The 20109-nt window shown below is 38.8% G+C and overlaps 1 protein-coding gene across 2 annotated transcripts in view; it reads right to left on the bottom strand.

Moving 5' to 3' along the window:
• Positions 1-6834, bottom strand: part of nlgn2b (neuroligin 2b) — a 140177-nt gene extending 133343 nt beyond the window's left edge. For both annotated transcript variants that reach the window (XM_023962099.2, XM_023962100.2), the window contains exon 1: positions 5938-6834. The gene's annotated coding sequence lies outside the window, so the exon portion shown is untranslated. The remainder of the gene's footprint in view (positions 1-5937) is intronic.
• Between the last annotated feature and the right edge of the window lie 13275 nt (positions 6835-20109).

Raw genomic sequence — 20109 nt, 5'->3', positions numbered from 1 at the left:
ATATGTGTGAATAACATCAGCCTTTATTTAATCGGGACACGACTGGAAACACAAATCCACATGATTGTTTGAACAGTTTCTAAGGACTGAGCTGCATTTCTGTTTTGAAAAGCTCCAACCGCCCCAAAGCCACCGTGTCAGCTGGAAGTCCGAGCTCTGGTCGGACACACGGTTCTCCTGAGTCCGGCAGCCACTAACCCAGAGCGACGGGACGGATCGCGGTCCGAAGTCTCCCACACATAACAAAACGCACACGTAACAAAGCATCCTTCCCTCCTCTCAAACACAAAGTTATAAAACCGGCTGCTCTGCTCAGAGACACAGTTCGTTCGGTCCACCGGCACCCGAGACCCGGACCGCGATGGGTTCATGCGTCACGGGGCACGAAGCGCTCCTCCCCGCACCCACCTTGTGAGGGGTGTAGGAGAGGGGAGAGGTGAAGAGGCAGCGGGGGAAAGGCGGAGCGGCGCTTCGCACCGGGCGTCCAAAGCTTTCTCTGGAGCGTACCACCGTCTACGCATGGCATTAAACCAGGGCAGTAGTGACACATGATCGGAATGAAATCTTTACATGCACAACGATCGGATCAACAATCGGCATAACCCACCTACCTCGATCGGAAAGAAATTTTGATCTGAACGAGTCTGATCGGGGCAGACTATTCCGAACGGCGTGTTTACATGACGCATTTCTTTTCCGATCAGGCGTTCTTTCCGATTACTTTTGTTCATGTGAACACAGCAATTCTGTCATAGATAAAAGAAGAACATCCCCATCCAGGAAGCGTCTGGCACCGCCCCAGGATAACACATACACGCCCACTTTCTGCATGGGGCTAGCAGTGTTTAGCAAAACACTTTCCTTTTATATATGAACATCCATCTTTGTAAAAGTTAAATGCTTTCTTTCTTTTCTTGGGGGGGGTTGCAGACAAGCTGGCGAGGCAGACTCTGGGATGACGTCATTAAATGGGCGACACCCACAAGGAGCGAAAGCCAGTGCCTCCAAAATTGAGTCGTCTCACTTCCAGGTATGAAAATGAGCTGCAAAAATAACTCATATTTCATTTAATAATGTGTTTTTTAGTGTGCCAAAGGTAATATATTATCATATATAGGGATATAGTTTACTCTGAAAGGCGTAAGAAAAGCATGTTATAGGCCCTTTAAGGTCATTTGAACCTGGATGCGGACAACAAAACGGCGGCTGGACATCATCAACTGGAACTAGAAGTTCACCCCAAAACACTATATTTTAACTGGCGGCATGTAACAGTACATACACAGTAAATCTTGTACATTTGTTGTTTCAAGCTGTAAGACTTTAATTTTTTCATTTATACATCTTCTTCCGTTTTGTCCCTTTCGGGGTCACGGGGCCACTTGTGGGCAGAGGCAGGGGACATCCTGGACAGGTCATCAGTCTGTTGCAGGGTCACTTTATCACACACCCATCCACACTCACATTCACACCTATGGACAATTTAGTGTGACCAATTAACCTGTGAAGCATGTTTTTGGATGGTGGGAGGAAGCCGGAGTCCCCGGAGAAAACCACAGGGAGAACATGGAAACTCCACACAGAAAGGTCCCCCACTGATGTTCTTTTTCTGGTCCCCCAGCCGGGACTTGAACCAGTCCATAAAACTCCTCTCTACACACTTTATACACTTTTCTTTGACAGACAAGAACATTTTCACACTTTTTCTCTCAAAGTTGAAACCTTTGTAGAAAAATAAGTTGAAAACATAGATCTGATCATGACAAGAGAAAAGCTGCAGAAGAAAATATGCACAGGAGACAGCACGGAGAAGTTTGATTGACAGGGTCAACAGCCAATCAGGAAACACAACGAAGTATGCTGGGAAAAAATGGGCACCTAAAATCACACTGAAAAAAATCTGCAAAATAGCGAGACTGCGAAATAGCAAGGGAAATAAAAAAAAGAGCTTCAGCTTCCGTCTGAAGTTGAATCATTTCCGCCTTCAGCCAATGATGTGAAGAACCATTTTGTTATGTGTTTCTTTAAGGTGGACCCACGAATCTCAAGGGGAACTGCAAGACACCTGCACTCCCTTTAAGATGCGGCCACTCTTCTCTATGACCCTCCATGGGCTTGGACAACACACAAACCTGTACGGATGCATGTTACTAAGGTTTTCCTTTGCAGTTTCTTAAGTTTTAGGTAATTACAGGTCAAATAGGGTCTTTCTTTTTCACAAGCAAAACAGTGAAAGCAGAAGAACCTTCCTGAATGAGGTTGCAGATGCACTGAAAATGAATTTGTAACCCTCTCAATTTTTCCAAAGACATAACTGTAGCCGTGGTACAAAGTATTCGAGAGGGCTGTGATCTATGTGAAGTGCATTTCTTCTTTGCATTCATCTGAGTACTCCCCCTGCTTCCCCAGCTCGCACAGGCTTCAAAGCTCAGCAAATAATGACCCATCGCCATTCAGCTTCATATGAAATAGCATTTAGAACTTGTGATATTTTAAAGGTGACATTAACACCAAGGGAGGCTCATCCAGGAGTTCTGTGGGCACTGCTTCCGTGATAGGTGATCATGGGGAAATGCATGGAAAGATCAAGGTAAATCCTTGGTCGCAGAATATTTTAGAGAGGACAAAGTGGGTATAAATGCCAACAACTTTTAACACCATCCTAAAAAATAATAAGAGGATAAGTTAGTTTTTATCTTTTTATTTTTACATTTTTAAAATGGGCTGTACTCATTTAGGAGAGCAAAACAAACTGAACGTTTCATTAAACGTCAAGTTTAGGAGCCCTCAAGGTCATTTTTTTAAAGCATGGAAACGCATTTTCAAAATAAAAGTATCTGATAATTAGCACTCTTTATCAACACAGATCACCCTTTTCTAAAAAAACCATGTCACAAATTGATCACAGCAGCACCAAATATTTTCCAAGTGTGAAAACCAGATAGTCGAATGTTGCAGCACCTTTAACGGATCACATCTGGAGAGTTCGTCAAACGTCACATTTAATGGTCTTAAGCTTCTGCTGCTAATAAGAAACGCACTACATCACCTGATTTTCTAAATGGGGTCTGCTGTGACATTCTCCTCAGACCCCACAAAGCATGATGGCACTTGTGCCAGTCTACTTTCCAAATGGCTATTATGTGTTGCCTGTTAAAGAAGGCTGCACAAGGCAGTTGCACAAATGTTTTGTAGGCTTCATTTTGCTTGCAGATGAAGGGTTCGGTCAAGCAACTATGTAGCTTTTCCTTTTTTGTGACTGGGTTCTTTCTAACCTCTTTTTTTTTCAAATCTCAGCCAAGAAATGAAAGGCTTTACAGCTTAATATAAAGAAGTTGGTTTAAAAACAATTTGGTTAATAGATGCTCCCCATTTTGACACATTTTTAACAATACTACCAACCTTATTTTTATTCAATTATACCTTTTTTTAAAGTAATTTGGGAGAGTTCAAAAATGTCATAGGTCAAATAACATGCCATCTGCAGCTACCTTAAGAGGTTGTCAGGGGGACTTAAAGGGTCATCAAGCACACAAACTACATGATATAAAATGTCCGGACATGATCTTAAGCTTAAGGTCAGTCGTGACCAACATGTATGTGCATATAAGCGCCCTTTTTTGTTTTGTTTATTTGTTTATGACCTTACAAAAACTAAAATAATTAAAGACATTCTAAAACTTCCTGGAAGATAATTTATCGGTAAACAGCTTCCTGTGCGTATCTTGCGTCTTATTCGGAATTTCGTAGTCTTTTAAATGGCTGTTTTTCTTCTCAAACAATATTATTTTTTAAATGACAGTTTATTTTTTGCTGTAATTTTGGAGCAAGCTGTCATCTGCCTGTTTATTTATCCAAATACAGAGATGTAGATTTTCTTGCAATCTGTCTTCAAATAATAAATTATCTAAAAGAGCTAAAAAGAGGTTTGAATAAATCTAAAGAGATCTGAACTGGATTATCTCAAATGTGTTTGCTGCTTGGTAGCTTGCCAAGCAGAGCGACATATTTTATATTTTAAAATAAAACCTTTAGTTTCTCCTGTCTGTTTTTTTCTTTTTTATTATTCCTCGGTTTCCACTTGTCCGGTGGGAGTTTAAATTGAGTTTTTAAATCAGATAAAATACACAAAATAGAGAACATGGGGTCTCAAACAAAGATGACAAACTCTCCAACCTTTGCACACAGACAACTATAAACAAGCAGCCAATGAAAAAGCAGTAAGCTAAACCTCACAAGCTGGGTTGCTAACTTGTCAATTTGTCGCTATTTAGAGACATTTCAGACCCCACAGCAACTCTAGTTAAAAAAATAAATATATTGTCATATCTTGTTAGAGATTCAACGGCTATTTTTTTTGTTTTGTTTTTGTTTTGCCAGATCTTTCATAATCATCACAAACATTTCTTTTGGTGATTTTTTTATGTTAGTTTTTTAGCTTTATTTTTTATTTTTCCTTTTCTAGTCCATTGAATACATACTTGTGGGGGAAGTGGTAGCTGGTAAAATCTTAAAGGATTCTGGGTAATTTATTTGAGCTCAAAAAGGGTTTTGATTGTGCTTATTAATGTAAACAAGTTCATTGACACCTAAAAAAAGGGAGTGGGTAATTGGAGGCAGATCTTGCATGAAGATAATTGCAAATGCTGGGGGGGGAAAAAAAAAAAAAAAACTCGTAATCTATGAAGTAAGCTCTGCTTTTATGAGAAAATGATTCCACTGAACACTTGCCTTCCTCACACACCGCCTGCCAACGACGTCATTAAACATTAAGACACATTTGACACATTTTGTTCTGCATTGTAATTCTCCACCTCGTGTTGTCATCCAATCCATTAAGCAGTCATTCTTTATTTTACTTTCCATTTATCTTCACTTATCCACTATTTTTTTGTCCTCTCTGGAAACCAACAGACACAGCGTTCTGTCCAAATTTGCTTCAGCTTAATAGGACGCAGAATTCAAAGAATGCTGGTGATCACTTTTATCTTCTTTTGAATTACAAATGACCGTGGTACCTGCAGTACAGATGTCATTGCATGAAGACATTCTGGCTTTGGCAGATGGAGTCCGATTCTTCAAAAATGACCTGTACTTTGACATCTGGGCAAACATAGCGGCGGCCTGGAAGCCACACGCCAACTAGAGTAATACAGAATCCTGGGAAAGTCAACAAAAGCACTTTATTAGTTTTCTGATGGATTTTTAAATGTCACTCCAGCATGGCTAGAGGCGCTGCATCTTTGAAAGAGCAGAAACATTCACTCTCCTAAAAATGAAAATACACTATTTCTCATCAGTGACCTGTCAGAACAGAGGTCCTGTTGTCTGCCATTAACCGAGCACAGACCAACCAGCACTGCATATCAATGGAGTCTTCCCTGGATCATCAGAGAGTGTGCATTTAATTCACCATCCTGACTGCAGCGTCCAAAGCCTGAGTTTGTTGATTACAGTGCAAGGCCTGTCACACTGTTTCAGATTGGTTATATTGCAGCACATATTAATATGTCATCAATCAGCCAGATAATAATAATTAAAAAAAAAAACAATCAGTGTAATCTACACCTCAGCCCAGGGAAATGAGAGCTTTGCTGAGAAGAAAAAGCAGCCTGATTTACAGGAGGAGCCAGCTTCAATTAAATCCCCCTCATATCCAGCGGCTGCTGACGCCGGATGCACAAAGTAGACGGGTCAAGTTGAGACGTGACAGTTTATCAACAGGCAAGGCCAACCGACAGCTTCTCGCTGAGAGGAAGAAAAGCAGTGCTATAGCAACCAAGTGGCGCCTGGATCTCATCCCCCTGTTACGGTGCGTCAAGACAGGAGGAACGTGCGCAAAGTGCGAAGTCACCAAAGCATACATTTTGCGCACACTTTTCGCTCCTGACAGATGGGCAGTAAAAAAAAAAAACACATCTGTCATTGGAGGCTTACCTTGAAGACAGATGATGATGATGATGGTGATGATGGTGATGATGATGCGTCCACCTAAACACGATTCTTCTCTCTGTCTGTCCTCTGTGGATTTTTTCCTCCTCTAACTAGGCCATTTCTTGTCGGACCGCAGTTATTTCTCAAGAGGGCACCGCGTCGCAGGCTCTCGCGCGTCAGTACACCTTCTCGGTCTCCGTCTTTCTCCGGCTTTTCCAAAAAAAGCACACCTCATACTGCCCCCCCTCCTCCTCCTCCTCTCATTCCTCTTTGACAACACCCTGCTCTTTTTTCCTTCGCCACAGATATTTGACTTCTGCGGCAGCCCGCTGACTTTAGATTGCGTAAAATAAAAAAATAAAATAAAAATTTAATTAACAATTTTAAAAAAAACGATAAAGGCTGCAGCGGCAGGATTCGGTGCGTCCTCTCTCCTTGACGTTAGTCCATGATAATCCTAGGTGGGATATTTGGCGCGTCGCACCGTGAGGGCCTTTAAATCACCGGCTTGGAGAGGTGGTGGAGGGTTCCAAAAAATAAAAGAGCGCTCCAAAGACGCTCAGAATCAGGTGTCCAATCTGTCCGCTACGCGCGTGCGTGCTGCTGTCTCTTGGATTCAGTTGGCGTGTGATGCTGTGAGCGCAGAAGAGGGGCTCAGCCTGACACACTTCCGCTTCCACCTCATGCTTTCAGAGCGGAGCACGAATGAAACGAAGGCTGATGCAGGGATTCTATAGGAGCCTTTGGGACGGATGGAAGGATGGATGAGGAAAGGAAAAAGAAGAAGAGCCCATGGCGTGAGCTCCAACAGCTCTCCCGCTCACGCCTCTCTCCGTGCGGCTTGGTCTCTTCTCATAGGACGCCCAGCTGTGTGAGATCTTCAGATCTCACAGGTTGGGTTCGTGACGCACAGACGCTGCTGCTGCTGCTTGGAACAGCCTGTTATCTAAATGTTCTTTTTTTGACAGTTCTTGTATTTTTTTCAGGCTACGATGAAAGAAAAAAATCGTTTAAGCTTCACGTACAACAACATTTTATTTGGCAGTAAATTTAAGAGATAAAAGTGTTAACTTTAACTCATACCATAATTGGCCACTTGGGGGCGCAAAAATAAGTTAAAAAAAAACATTGTACGCGATTGCTGCGAATATTTAAGAAATATATTTTTTTCCTTAATTATTCCAATAATTAAAAATAATTGAATATTGTACTAAAATGGCAAAACACAGATAAACCAAGTTGATTAGCATATAGAGAAAAATGTTAGAAGATACCATCTTCATGACAGTGTAAATATTCATAACCACGAATAGACTTTTTTTGCAGTAATACATAATAAATTCATTGAAACATAGCCTTTTAGGCTAAAATTTCCTTGCCGGTTTCAACAACATAACATTACTTTTTCAAATACATAGAGTTATATTATTAATGATTGCCAATAAACCATTTTCAGATTTACAAAATAAAAAAAATCAAAAGTTTTTGATCAACAGGTCTAACAGGAAACATTGTTTCCTGGAATGAAAACTTTAGTTGTCAACAGAGTCTTTTTTTTTATTTAGCCTCTCAAGTTACAGAAATGCGTATGATGCATGTGATGTGCGTTTAGTCCACGGTGTTCACACTGTGCTGGGAAGGGCTTCTTTCTTTTCTTCTTTTTCTTTGCAATTGTTTAGTATAAGTCCAATACCTCGAGTTGGAAGAGGCTTAGTGCAAAAGGTAAAAATGGTGCAAACCTCCTGCATCTTTTTCCAGGTTTATCTTTCACAGCGCTATTCCGATATATAAAAGACTTAGGGCATCTTCAGACTGGACAAATTTGGTCTGAATACATCTAAGCAGACCCTGGTTTGGGACCAAGAACCACTCTCTGACCCATCTTTAGAGGTGGTTTCAGTTCGTTTCCAATCGGACTGAGCTTAGGTTTGCTCTGAGATTCCTCAGTCTGAATATAATCCACCCTCGGAGCGGAAAAACTGAACCAAAGCGGCGACTGTAGCCGGTGGTCACGCGATACAAAAATAAACAGTGTACCACAATAAAGCAGCGATTTTAGTTTTATCAAAAAAAAAAAAAAAAAAAAAAAAGAGTACAACTGTTTATTTGTTAGAATGCTTTTTTTAAGCACTGCTGAAAACGCTTCTTACATGCTTTTCGTGTGTCTCATTACGCGGCACACGCTGCCGTGACGTCATCCTAACCGCTCTGTTGTAACTTCCTTAACACAGTTCTTTTATAAACAATGTCATTACACCACAATTATGAGACACAGCAACTCATTGAAGTATGGTCGGATGAATGCAATCAATTTTCATACAGTTGGCACTTCTGTGAATTAAAAAGGACCATCCATAAATCACTAGGTTCAAAGTCAAAGTTCGACCTGGTTTAACTTTCAACACACGTTCAATGGTCACACATAAATACATAAGCAGAGCCCAAAAACAGTTGTAAAAACTTGCGTAGCTACACGAGAACAGTTTGGAATGTGGACGGCCAAAACGTGTATTTACATAGGCTAAACATTGAAAGTGGCCATCTGAGCACGCAATGCCGAGGGGGTTTGTGAACGTGATTTCATAGGAAATAATCATCTATTGTGGATCTAATGTGGTGTGTATGCAGAGAGTAAAGTGGCAAGCCTGACATTCTTCTAATGTAAGGTAAGTGCCTGGGTTAGGATTCAAATTTTAACAGGTGATTTGGTGGAGGTGAATGAACAGGGTGGGATGAGACTGCATGGCTTATCCATCTTTCAGACAGGAGTGCATTTCTGTGGGGCGTCCATGATGATCCATCACAGGCAGAAATTCATAACGATCATAGTAGTAGACCATGGTTAGTAGTTCATTTACTGTTATGCCCTTATGTCTGTCTCTGGAATCTAGCTTAGACTTGCCCCAACTTTAAACCCACAACAAAAATGAATAAAGCAACAACAATAACTTAAGAAAGTGAAGCAAAAAGTCCAAAGCAACAAACAAAACATTCTAAATCCACACATTTTTTTACCCAAAAAATGTAAGAAGGAATATTGTGACATCCTAACAGGAGAAAAAAACATGGTAGCCCACCCTTACTGATGTGGTCATTGTACTTTGGGGTCTATCTTCTATATATTTTTTTTCTGTTTTTAACTATTTTAATTGCGTGTCCTGTTTTTTTTAACGACTGATGCACTTTTTATCTATAGCCACTAATTTAGTGGTTATATTTTCATGTTTTCAGGGACTGAATAATGGACTTTTATTTATTTAGTTGTCATTTTTTTCATGTTAAATCATTAGTATGAACATTGCATCGATCAAAAAGCACTTTTTAAAATGTCATCTTATGAGTGACATCAACAAAAAAAAATTCAACCGTTTATCCGGATGCACTTCAAGTACAATCAACACAACCAGAACGCTAAACAGCGCCGTAAACAAAAAGCCACACCTGAAAGGCAGCACATCTCCAGGCATCACAATTTAGAGACAAGTGTTGGTGCTGAAGACAGGTTGCAGCAGAATTCCCCTTTGAAGGACTGGATGTCCACATGGTAATTTCATAGACTGCTTTTACCACCTTAACCCCACACCTGAAAATAATCAACACAGAGACTCATAGATCCACAAAAATAGCAAGGTTCCACTCCAACACATAAAAAAGTACACAAAACACAGAATAATAAAAAATAAAAATAATGTGACCAAAGCTGTAACATTAAAGAAATACGTCCAAACTGTTTTCCTGTTTTCATTCTATGTGATTTTATTTGACACAGATTTCACATTTAATTCATCTTTGATGGACAAGGATGAAAGATAAAAAAAATTCTGCATAAAAAACAAATGAAAGGGACTAAAAAGGAACATTCAAGCAATAATTGCAGATACAACCTGTGTTAAAAATCACAGTTTGATCAATGCGGGAGCACATCTTGTTAGCACAAACCTTTTTTTTCTATGATAGAGGATTTGTATTACCCAAAGGAAAAAGAAGGGGAAATGAAAAGGAGAAGCACAGCTCCAAGTTACAAAAGGAAAGTATAGAGATATACTGAGAGAGTTCAGAGTAAATGAAGGCATCTTTTTGTTAAAGGGAGCCAGCTAAGCCAGTTCAGAGATCTGATGAAGTTAACTTTGGACTTACATCCATCTTAAGGCCTAATTTTATCTGGAAAGAGATCTTGAAAACACAAAGTGTACACAAAACGCAAAAACAAACTCGGTACGTGACCAACAACTATTTTTTAAGCAGGGAAAAGAAGGGCTTGAGGAGGGAAGTGTTTGACAGGATATGTGGAGGAAAATGGAAACAAATAAATAGATTAGTTAAAAAAAAATGTTGTTTGCATTTGCAAGTGCATACATTTGTGCACATCAGTTTACATTTGAACATTCCAATCATCATCTGGAGGATTTTCAAGTCAATGTACGGTAAGCTCATTTTCTGTTTTTAATGCAGCAAATGCAGCAACATTTTTATTAGTAATTAAGTGTTATTTTAGTGTTATTTATTATCTATCTGTTATTAGAGTTCTGGTAACAAGGTAGTTTCCCTCACGTGGGATCAATGAAGTTCTTTTCTATTCTTTTTTATTCAATTCTATTCTATTCTATTCTATGAATTAAACAAAAATATCAAACATTTCTTGTTTACAAAAACAAAGATATGTTTTAATGTGATCATTGGTTGTCACAAATAAAAACAAAATGCCGCGATAAACTTCTGTTAAACACTTTATTCATTGAAAATATGGCTAAATATGTAAACCTGTCATAAGAAAAAATATATTTTGTTTTCTGCTCTGCCATTCTGAAATTGTGTCACAAGACAAAGATGAATAGAAAAGATTGGATTTGATCTTTGTTTTACACCATCATGAAAAGCTGTTTTAGTAAAGAAAAATGTGTTTATTTAACTGTTTCTTTATTTTAAAAAAAATTGTGCTGATGACATTTAGGATCAAATACCTTTAAAAATTTGCTTTTTGCGGAGGAATTCTCAGGTTTTCATTACAAATTATATGAAATGAACAAAAACATATCTGACTTGTGTGACATTTACTTTGCATTGAAACTCTGTTTTAATTTGCTCTTTTCTTCTACTCTTAAGTTTTTAATTGGTCAGTCATTTGCCATATTAGCCATTAGAAAGTGCTCTTAAACTGGAGTGCGGCTAATCTCCATGTTAAAAAAAAGTAATCTAAAATCAGAAATCTTAAATAGAGAAAGCAAACACGTAGTCAGGGCTCTAAATTAACACCCGCCAAATGCAGATCAAACTTCAATTTGACGAGTAGAAAAACAGTTTCACTAGATGCTTTGCCAAGTAAGGCATCATTTCTGACAGGGGGTCAAAGTCACAACCATGAATGTTTAGTGTTAATTCTTTTTCTTTAATTTCTTAAAAAATGTTCAAGTTGTAAATAAATGAGCATAAATATAAAACCTGACATTAGGCTACACGTCCAATTATTATTTCTTTGTTTTCGTGAGTGAATAATCATCAACTGAAACTTTAGAAAGAAAGGGAATAACTGTTTTGCTTTCAAATTAAGATTAAGATTAATTTTACTAATCCCATAGGGAAATTGAATTGTTGTAGCATATTTCAAGCACACCATATATTTATATACTTAACTTAAATTCAGAATACATAAATTATGTTGAGAAATTTTTTGGCTAGTTGAGCCCTGCATGTAGTTTTTTTAACCAATTTTTTTCCACATTATTAAAAAAAGAATTTGATGTTTTCAAGCTTTAGTTTTTAAGTTTCTTTGGAAATGTAAATCTCTTTTAGGAAGTTCCATCCATCTTCTGAACCCCTTAAATCCCTTATTGGGGGGACGAGATTACTGGAGCCTACCCAGCCACTGTTGGGCGAACGCGGGGGACACCCTCAACAGGCCACAAACTCACAATTATACGTATAGCAACAATTTAGAGTCACTAATTCACCCATGAATCATGTTTATGGACTGTGGGTGGAAGGTGTAGAGTGGAAAACCTACACTTACACAGGGAAAACATGCAAAGATCCCAGCTGGGATTTGAACCGGGCCTTTTCGCGGTGAGTTGAGAGAGCTGCTATTTTTGATTCTGTCAATAACATCAAATGTAAGGTATTTAACATTGTTTTGTTAGAACTCTCACTTGAACCTCTTAAGTATAGTGGAACTATTCACTTTAACATTAACCTTTTCACGTTTTTATATATTTTTTATTTAATTTTGTATTTATTTAAATTGTTGTTGTTGTTTTAAGTGTTTATTGTATTTTATACTGTATACATGCTGTGCGGCGACCTTGAGTGCCCAGAAAGGCGCCTTATAAATAAAATGTATTATTATTATTATTATTATTATTATTAACTAACCCTTTACACAAGTAGTCACAGGGCCCTAGTTAAGCAAAATTAACTATTGTGGTAATGTGACCCAAAATGTGATGTGATGCAGCTGGACACTGGGTCTGAAGAAGTTAAATGGCTTTTCTCTTTTCACTAAGGTGTTTACCTATATAGCCCCTTTCTACCTTCCCTGAAGACCCAAGGTGCTTTACAGTCACAGTCTCATTCACACACCTATGGCAGCTTCACTGCCAAACACTGGCACAAACCTTTTACCCCCACAAGCAATATGGGGTTCAGTGTTTCACCCAAGGACGCGTGGACACACCAAACTTACGATCAGCAAAGGCTGACCGCTCCACCTCTACACCACAGCCAGGATAATTAAAAAAAAAACAAAAGAAACAGTTGCCTAAAGAATACTGCTTTGCAATGAAGAATAAAGGTGTAACTCCAGTCAAAGAAAAGAAATTTGGTCAAACTGATCAAAGGAAGCAGCTTTTTTTAGCCTTAATGTCAGAAAAGCTTTCAAGTGATGGAAGGAAAGTTATAAGTTCTTGTTGTAGAAAACAAACCTGTTCCTGATGGTTGTCCTGAGGATGGGAGTGCGGAGAAATCTTGTTAAAGTTAGCACTGACATAACATCGACTAAGAATAGTCATCAAGGTTTTCAGCACAACGGCTGCAGAAGCTTGATGCGCTTACTGACTATCACTGGGAGCAATAACAAAGAAGAGTCTGACCAGACTGGGTGTCTGAAAAAATCACAATGAGTGGGAGGCAGTGTGTTATTTTTTCCTGGATTGCAGCACGAGATTGAGATTTCCGTGGGCGAACCATGAGCATTCTGTTAGCTGAAATAAATGCTGAACTGACTTGCATTCAGATGTTTGCTTGCTATCGCCATGTCACACTATGAACATTTTACGCATTTTCCATGTCGGAAATGTCAGTCTTTCCATGCGTGACAAACGTACTCCATAAGTGATTTTTGCGTTTGTCATTCGTCGACGTCCGTTGAAGGTTTTTGCCGACAAGTCCTTACCTGAATTCGGTTTTGAGCTGTCCTAACTTTTTGGTTAGTTGGGAATCACACAGTTTATGCTACATTTAAGTTGTTTGTTCGTTAGCATTATATAAATCTGACGCAATTGTGCGTGATTTTTGCAAGAAGCATACGCTAAGTTGTGGCTTTCCACGACCTTTCCACGTATCTGTAACAGACCTTTCACGCATGTACCACCAATGCTTAATTTTCTACTGCATATCCGTCGCACATATCACGATAAAATTTTGCAATTGATGCACATTTTACTAGTGAATTGCACATAAACAGCACAATAATCACGCATGGTTCATGTCCTGCTTTGTATACGTGTTCTTTTTGTGGTTTATTCGTACTTCTTCCGCGGTTTTAATGTGGTTCATTCTTCTGTGATAATTTCACCTAAATACCACAACTTTTCTCACTTTTTCTACATATATTCACATATGACCAACAGTACGTAGTGGCTGTGTGACACGGCCTTTTAAAAACAAAGGTTGTGTCAGTAGATGCCACGTCCTCTTATCGCAACAAGCAGAAGGCAGTGTCGCAAGTAGCTGTTTTTGAGCCACAGTTTTCATGTTGAAGTTTGTAATGAACTTGAAATGCCAAAACACAAGGCTACGACTAGGTGCTAAATGCAAGAAAACCAATTGGTATTTTGTCAGTGGCCTTTTGAAAATTATAAATGGCAGGTACTCACACAGCATAGTGCTTTCTTACCTTCTTCAAGGCCTAAAGTACTTCACAGTCACAATTTCATTTAGACATATACATTCGCACACTGATGGTGGCAGATCTGAACATGCAAGCTGCTAACCAGTGGGAGCAATGCGGGGTTCAGTGTCATGCCCAAAGGGTCAAACCTGCAATCTTTCGGTTAAAGGGTGACCACTCTTCCCATACGTCTTTCCAACGGCCATCCCTAAATTAGATCATTTAGAAACACAAAATAGGAAGCAGTCAGCATTAGGGATCAACCTGATGAGAAATACGTCATAAAATCTGAGAAACAAGAAGATATGGATTTGAGCAGTATTATGTGAGAATGTAATTCACCTGCAGCCCTCTGACTATGGTGCGATCACCATATTGTTTTTTGTGTGCTGCAGCTCCGTTTCCAAACCATTGGATGCCGAGTTGTTGGAAAATAGCTCACTCTGCTGGATATATGTTGTTGCTGCATATGTATGGACTAAACAAGCTGCTATAGAAGCATCAATCAGTTCTCAGAGACCTCACAATCTCCATTCTTATCGACTTAAATTTCAATTTCAAATCCAGCTATAAAAAATGCATGCAATCTTTGTGGGATGGTGTGAATCAATCTTATCTTGCAGGTAAATGAAGGGAGCATGGGTTTTAGAATAGTCTGTAAGTTTAATCATGATAGAAGAAGTGCTGATGGAGGAGATCCAAGAAAATGAATAAAATGATGAGAGAGGTAGAAACAGAAACAAGCAAAATGACAGAAATTGCAATCAATTCCTATCAATATTTATGGAAACCTTAACCAAAGCTTCTTCATGTTAAAGATTTACCTTTTCGACAATATACTGTAAAAATAATTTAGGTTCTAAAAAGAAAAATTGGATCAAAAACACGATAAAGACATTTCAACTACATTGTATCTTTTGACATTTTGACTCAATTTTTCTAATCAGTTTTTTTTTCTTTTCTTTTTTTTGCTCATACATTTTTATTTAACAAAAGCCTCCTTTTTTGAACAAACACCACATTATGTCACTGAAGTGCAATTTGGATGTTCCTCTGGCAAAAGCATTAGACATGAAGTCTATTTTCTGTTGATAAAATGTTGGTGTTTTATGTAAAAAATAATTTTTCATTTCTAGTTTAACAGTAAATACACAGAGAATTATACATTCCTTTTCATAAAAACCCATTCCAATGAAAATCCCTTTTTTGGAGTTTTTAACACTTTCTTGTAGCATTTTTCTCAGAATGGAGGACGTGTATAAAATAATTTGAGAAAACGTTTTTTTTTATTATTCTTTATTCAAATTGCATTGAATCAGGAGCAGATGAAGTTGCTTTATATTTTATTTCTCTAAATAAACAAAAGAGTGATATTTTATGTTTTGCTTTCTATATAAATACGTATTATAAAGGTGCGTTTTTCTTTGTGTTGGAGTACAAAGTAAAAACCACTGTTTATTTTTGCAGCATTTTTGCTGAAAAGACAATTTTTCCCCCCATTAAAATATCAAAAAAGGTAAAGTTGAAACATAAAACCACAGGATTAACTATAATAACTCCAATTAAAGTTTACCTAAAAGACTGTCTTCGTAGCCACAGAAGTAAGTCTTTGGTGATAGAAACATTTTGGAAAATCAATAAATCATAAGAAAATATTGGGATCCACCTCCTTTTTTAAAATTCCTTAGAATAATACATCGAGATGGAATTATCTTATCTAGACTTGCAGACCCAAGAGTGATATTTTTACCTGCTATTATCGCCCCAGACAGCAAATGATGCTGTCTGTGTCTGATCAGTTGTCTGTATGAAATGTTCTGTATGAAAACAGAAACTATCAACACATTTCTTGGAATGCAAAATGGTTACTAAATGGTAAGTAAAAAATGAAAATGGAAAGTACGCAAATGTACATGGTCGCTATCTATATCAGGGACCCTATACTTCTGTAGTATATGCAAAACATTTACTGTGTACCGGTGGATTTATTATGAGGAGGAAATCTTTATGGATAATGCACCTCTGTGAGGCAGAGCAAGGAATGAGCTTTTTCTCCTGAGAATGACATTTAGTAGTGGGCAAAGTATTAACTTGCATTATTGGGTCAAAATATAGTTATGTCTGGTTAAAATTAAATCACTGATTGTGAAAGTTATTAATGGAGCCAATGTAGGGTTAGACATGTTAAAATGGGACACTTCAACTGTCTGGTCTGTGATTTGAAAAACTTATCTGACATAAATATATGGTTCATTTGGTCTTTTTCTTGTTCAATATTAAGGCATTAAGGCATTTTTTGTTTGTTTTCAGTAAGTGTTAATTTATATTATTGTCAACTTTAAATTCCAGTCATAAAACATTGTCACCTGTCATGGTTAGTTGCTCATTTTTCTCCGGTTCCTATTCCTGATGTTGGCACACTAAATTATGGCAAAGCAATAAACACAAAGCTGCACTATAACACTAAACTACAATTAAGGACTTGGAATAATGCAACAAGTTACAGTGCATCAGGAAGTTCTTCCCCATGAACAGGCAGGAAGAGGAGCAGTCCCAACGACTCTCCCAAAGGACACATAAAGGGGAGCAGTCCTCGTGACCCTCCTCTGGGACAAGGAAACATGACAAAGGGTAATGATGGCAAGCATCCTCAGAGGCAGGGAACAAAGTGGTGGAAACAGGTGGTCGTATTTTGGGGACAGGAAACATGGTTGTGGGTTGAACGGCGACCATCCTTAGAGACAGGGAACATAAAGAGGAGCAGCCTCGTTGACTCTCATCTGGAAGATGAGAGTCATAGAAACCTTAAAGTGACAGACAGCAGTTCTCACAAGCAGAATTATGATGTAATTAAATGCGGTTTATTAAACATTCGATCCATTTCCTCCAAGTCCCTCTTAGTCAACGAGTTAATTACTGATAACAACCTTAGTCTTTTAGCCTTAACAGAAACTTGGCTCCATCAGGATGACTATGTTAGATTGAATGAAGCAACCCCCCCCCACTTATGCTAACTATCAGAAATCCAGGATTTCAGGGAAAGGAGGTGGTTTGGCAGTAATATCACAGTCTAGCTTACTTCTCAGCCTTAAAGTTAAAAATGCTTATAATTCATTTGAAAACATCATATTGTCTTTAAGTCACCCAAACAGGAAAACTCGAAAACCTGTTTTACTCATAATTATTTATCGCCCCCCCGGCCCATATTCAGAATTTTTAACTGAGTTTTCCGACTTCCTATCGACTATTGTCTTACATTCTGATCAAATTATAATATTAAGGGATTTTAATATTCATGTTGATGACCCCAGTGACTGCCTAGGAAAGGCCTTTGCAGCTTTATTAGATGATGTTGGTTTCACCCAAAGTGTGAATGAACCCACTCACTGTCATAAGCACACCCTGGATCTTGTTCTAACCCATGGGATAGAGATCAGCCAGCTGAGTGTCCTTCCTCTTAACCCCATCATTTCTGATCACTTTATGATTACCTTCCAGCTTACACTGGAACATCCTTCTGTCCCAGTGAATAAGAAACAGCTTAGAAGAACCTTAACTGACCGTTCTGTGTCTGAGATTAAACACACAGTTCAGCCAGTACTTAGTGATATTCTGAGAAAATACTCTGAGACCAGCTCCCATAGTATCAGTCCTAGTATAAATGACCACTTTGTTAATGATGCCTTACAAGCCCTCAGGAGTACACTCGATGTTGTTGCCCCCTTGAAACCTAAGTTCGTCAGACAAAACCGAGTAGCACCGTGGTTTAACGCTGAAACTCGTTCTCTTAAACAAGAAACCCGTAAGTTGGAAAGAGAATGGCGCCGCTCCGGTTCAGAGCAGTCTCTGGATATCTGGAAACATAGCCTATTAAATTATAAAAAAGCTCTGCGTAGAGCTAGAAGCCAGTACTATTCAACCTTAATATCAGAGAATGGAAATAATCCAAGATTTCTTTTTAGCACTATTGCTAAATTAACTCGCAGTCAGAGCTCAGTAGAACCACATGTTCCTGTTTCTCTCAGCTCTGATGATTTTCATACATTTTTCGATAGTAAAATCTCAAATATTAGACATAAGTTAAATCAAGTTATTCCTACTATCAGCCCAGAACAGGCTGAAGCGGTAGAAATGGAGGCATCCATAGAAACCTCTGTAACATTGGACTGCTTCACTGCTGTGGATCAAGCGGAAATAACATCAATTATTACGTCCTCCAAATCCTCAACGTGTCTGTTAGACCCAATTCCCACCAGACTTTTTAAAGAAACTTTTCCCCTAATTAATGATCCCATATTAACAATGATAAATGCCTCTCTGGAAACGGGTTACGTGCGACAGTCTTTTAAATATGCAGTTGTTAAACCTCTTCTGAAAAAGCCCAGTTTGGATCCTAGCATCTTGGCCAACTATAGACCGATATCAAACCTGCCCTTTATTTCTAAAATCCTAGAAAGAGTTGTAGTTAAGCAGCTTTACTGCCACCTACAGGACAACAGCCACTTTGAAGACTTTCAGTCGGGTTTAGACCTCACCACAGTACGGAAACTGCACTAGTTAGAGTCTCTAATGACTTGTTATTGGCCTCAGAAAAGGGACTACTTTCTATTCTGGTCCTGTTGGACCTCAGTGCAGCCTTTGACACTATCGACCACGGTATTTTACTCCATAGATTAGAGCAGGACATAGGGATCAGAGGATCTGCTCTCCAGTGGTTTAAATCCTATCTGTCCGATAGCTATCAGTTCGTTAATGTAAATGGCCATTCCTCTCAGTGCACTCGAGTCAACTATGGAGTCCCACAGGGCTCAGTCTTGGGACCGATCCTGTTTACGCTTTATATGCTACCCCTAGGAAACATAATCAGGAAACACAGCATTAATTTTCATTGTTATGCCGACGATACGCAGTTGTATTTATCCATGAAGCCTGACCAGAATGACCAGATAGAGAAACTGAACGCCTGCATCAGTGACATCAAGACCTGGATGACAATTAATTACCTCCTCTTGAACCCAGAAAAAACTGAGGTCATTATACTTGGTCCTAAAAACCTCAGAGATACTCTGTCTGCTCAGATAGTCTCCCTGGATGGCATAAGTATAGCCCCCAATTCCACAGTTAGAAACCTTGGGGTTTTACTTGACCAGGATTTATCATTTAAGGCTCACATATCTCAGGCGTGCAGAACTGCCTTTTTTCACCTGCAGAATATTGCTAAGATCAGAAATATACTTTCTAAGAGTGATGCTGAAAAACTCATCCATGCATTTGTTACGTCAAGGCTGGATTACTGTAACTCCTTGTTAGCAGCTTGTCCTAAGAGTTCCTTAAGAAGTCTCCAGCTTGTTCAGAACGCAGCAGCTTCTTAGCTTAGCTGGAACCAGCAGAAGAGATCACATCACTCCTGTGTTAGTTTCGCTCCATTGGCTCCCAGTTGATTCCAGAATCAAGTTCAAGATCCTCCTGTTAACCTATAAGGCCTTACATGGAATGGACCCGTCCTATATTAAGGACCTCATAGTCCCTTACCATCCAATGAGAACACTTCGCTCGCAAAATGCAGGACTGCTTGTGGTTCCTAGAATTAGTAAAAGTACGGTTGGAGGTAGAGCGTTTAGCCACCAAGCCCCTGTCTTATGGAATAAACTCCCAGCTCATGTAAGAGAGGCCGACTCAGTTTCTACATTCAAAGCTAGACTGAAAACATTCCTCTTTGGACAGGCTTATTGTCAGACTAGTTAGTATTCAGAGATTATTTAACTTAATGTTAATTTGTTTAAATTAAACTTAATAACTATTTCTTTTAAAAGGCTGCTAGAAGTTGAAGCTGGGGTAACTATGGTGCACTGGGGTTCTGTCCTCTTTCCTTTTTTACTTCTACCCTTCCTCTCCTCTATTCTTGATCATAATTTATCATTTAGTTCTCCATGCCTCTGTTTGGTGCAGTGCGATTCATGTATTGTCCCTCTTTTCCTCTCCCCTCCTGGGGAGTGGGAGTGCTTCCAGACTCCAGTTGGCTCATCCGTGCTCCAGTTCCTGACCGTTTACCTCGCCTTTGCTCCTGCTCCTAC

Source organism: Oryzias latipes, chromosome 14, assembly GCF_053564925.1.
Source record: "Oryzias latipes strain Hd-rR chromosome 14, Olatipes_Hd-rR_3.1".
Lineage (NCBI taxonomy): Eukaryota > Metazoa > Chordata > Actinopteri > Beloniformes > Adrianichthyidae > Oryzias > Oryzias latipes.
Note: the sequence above shows the minus strand (reverse complement) of the source record. Positions and strands in the feature narration are given on the sequence as shown.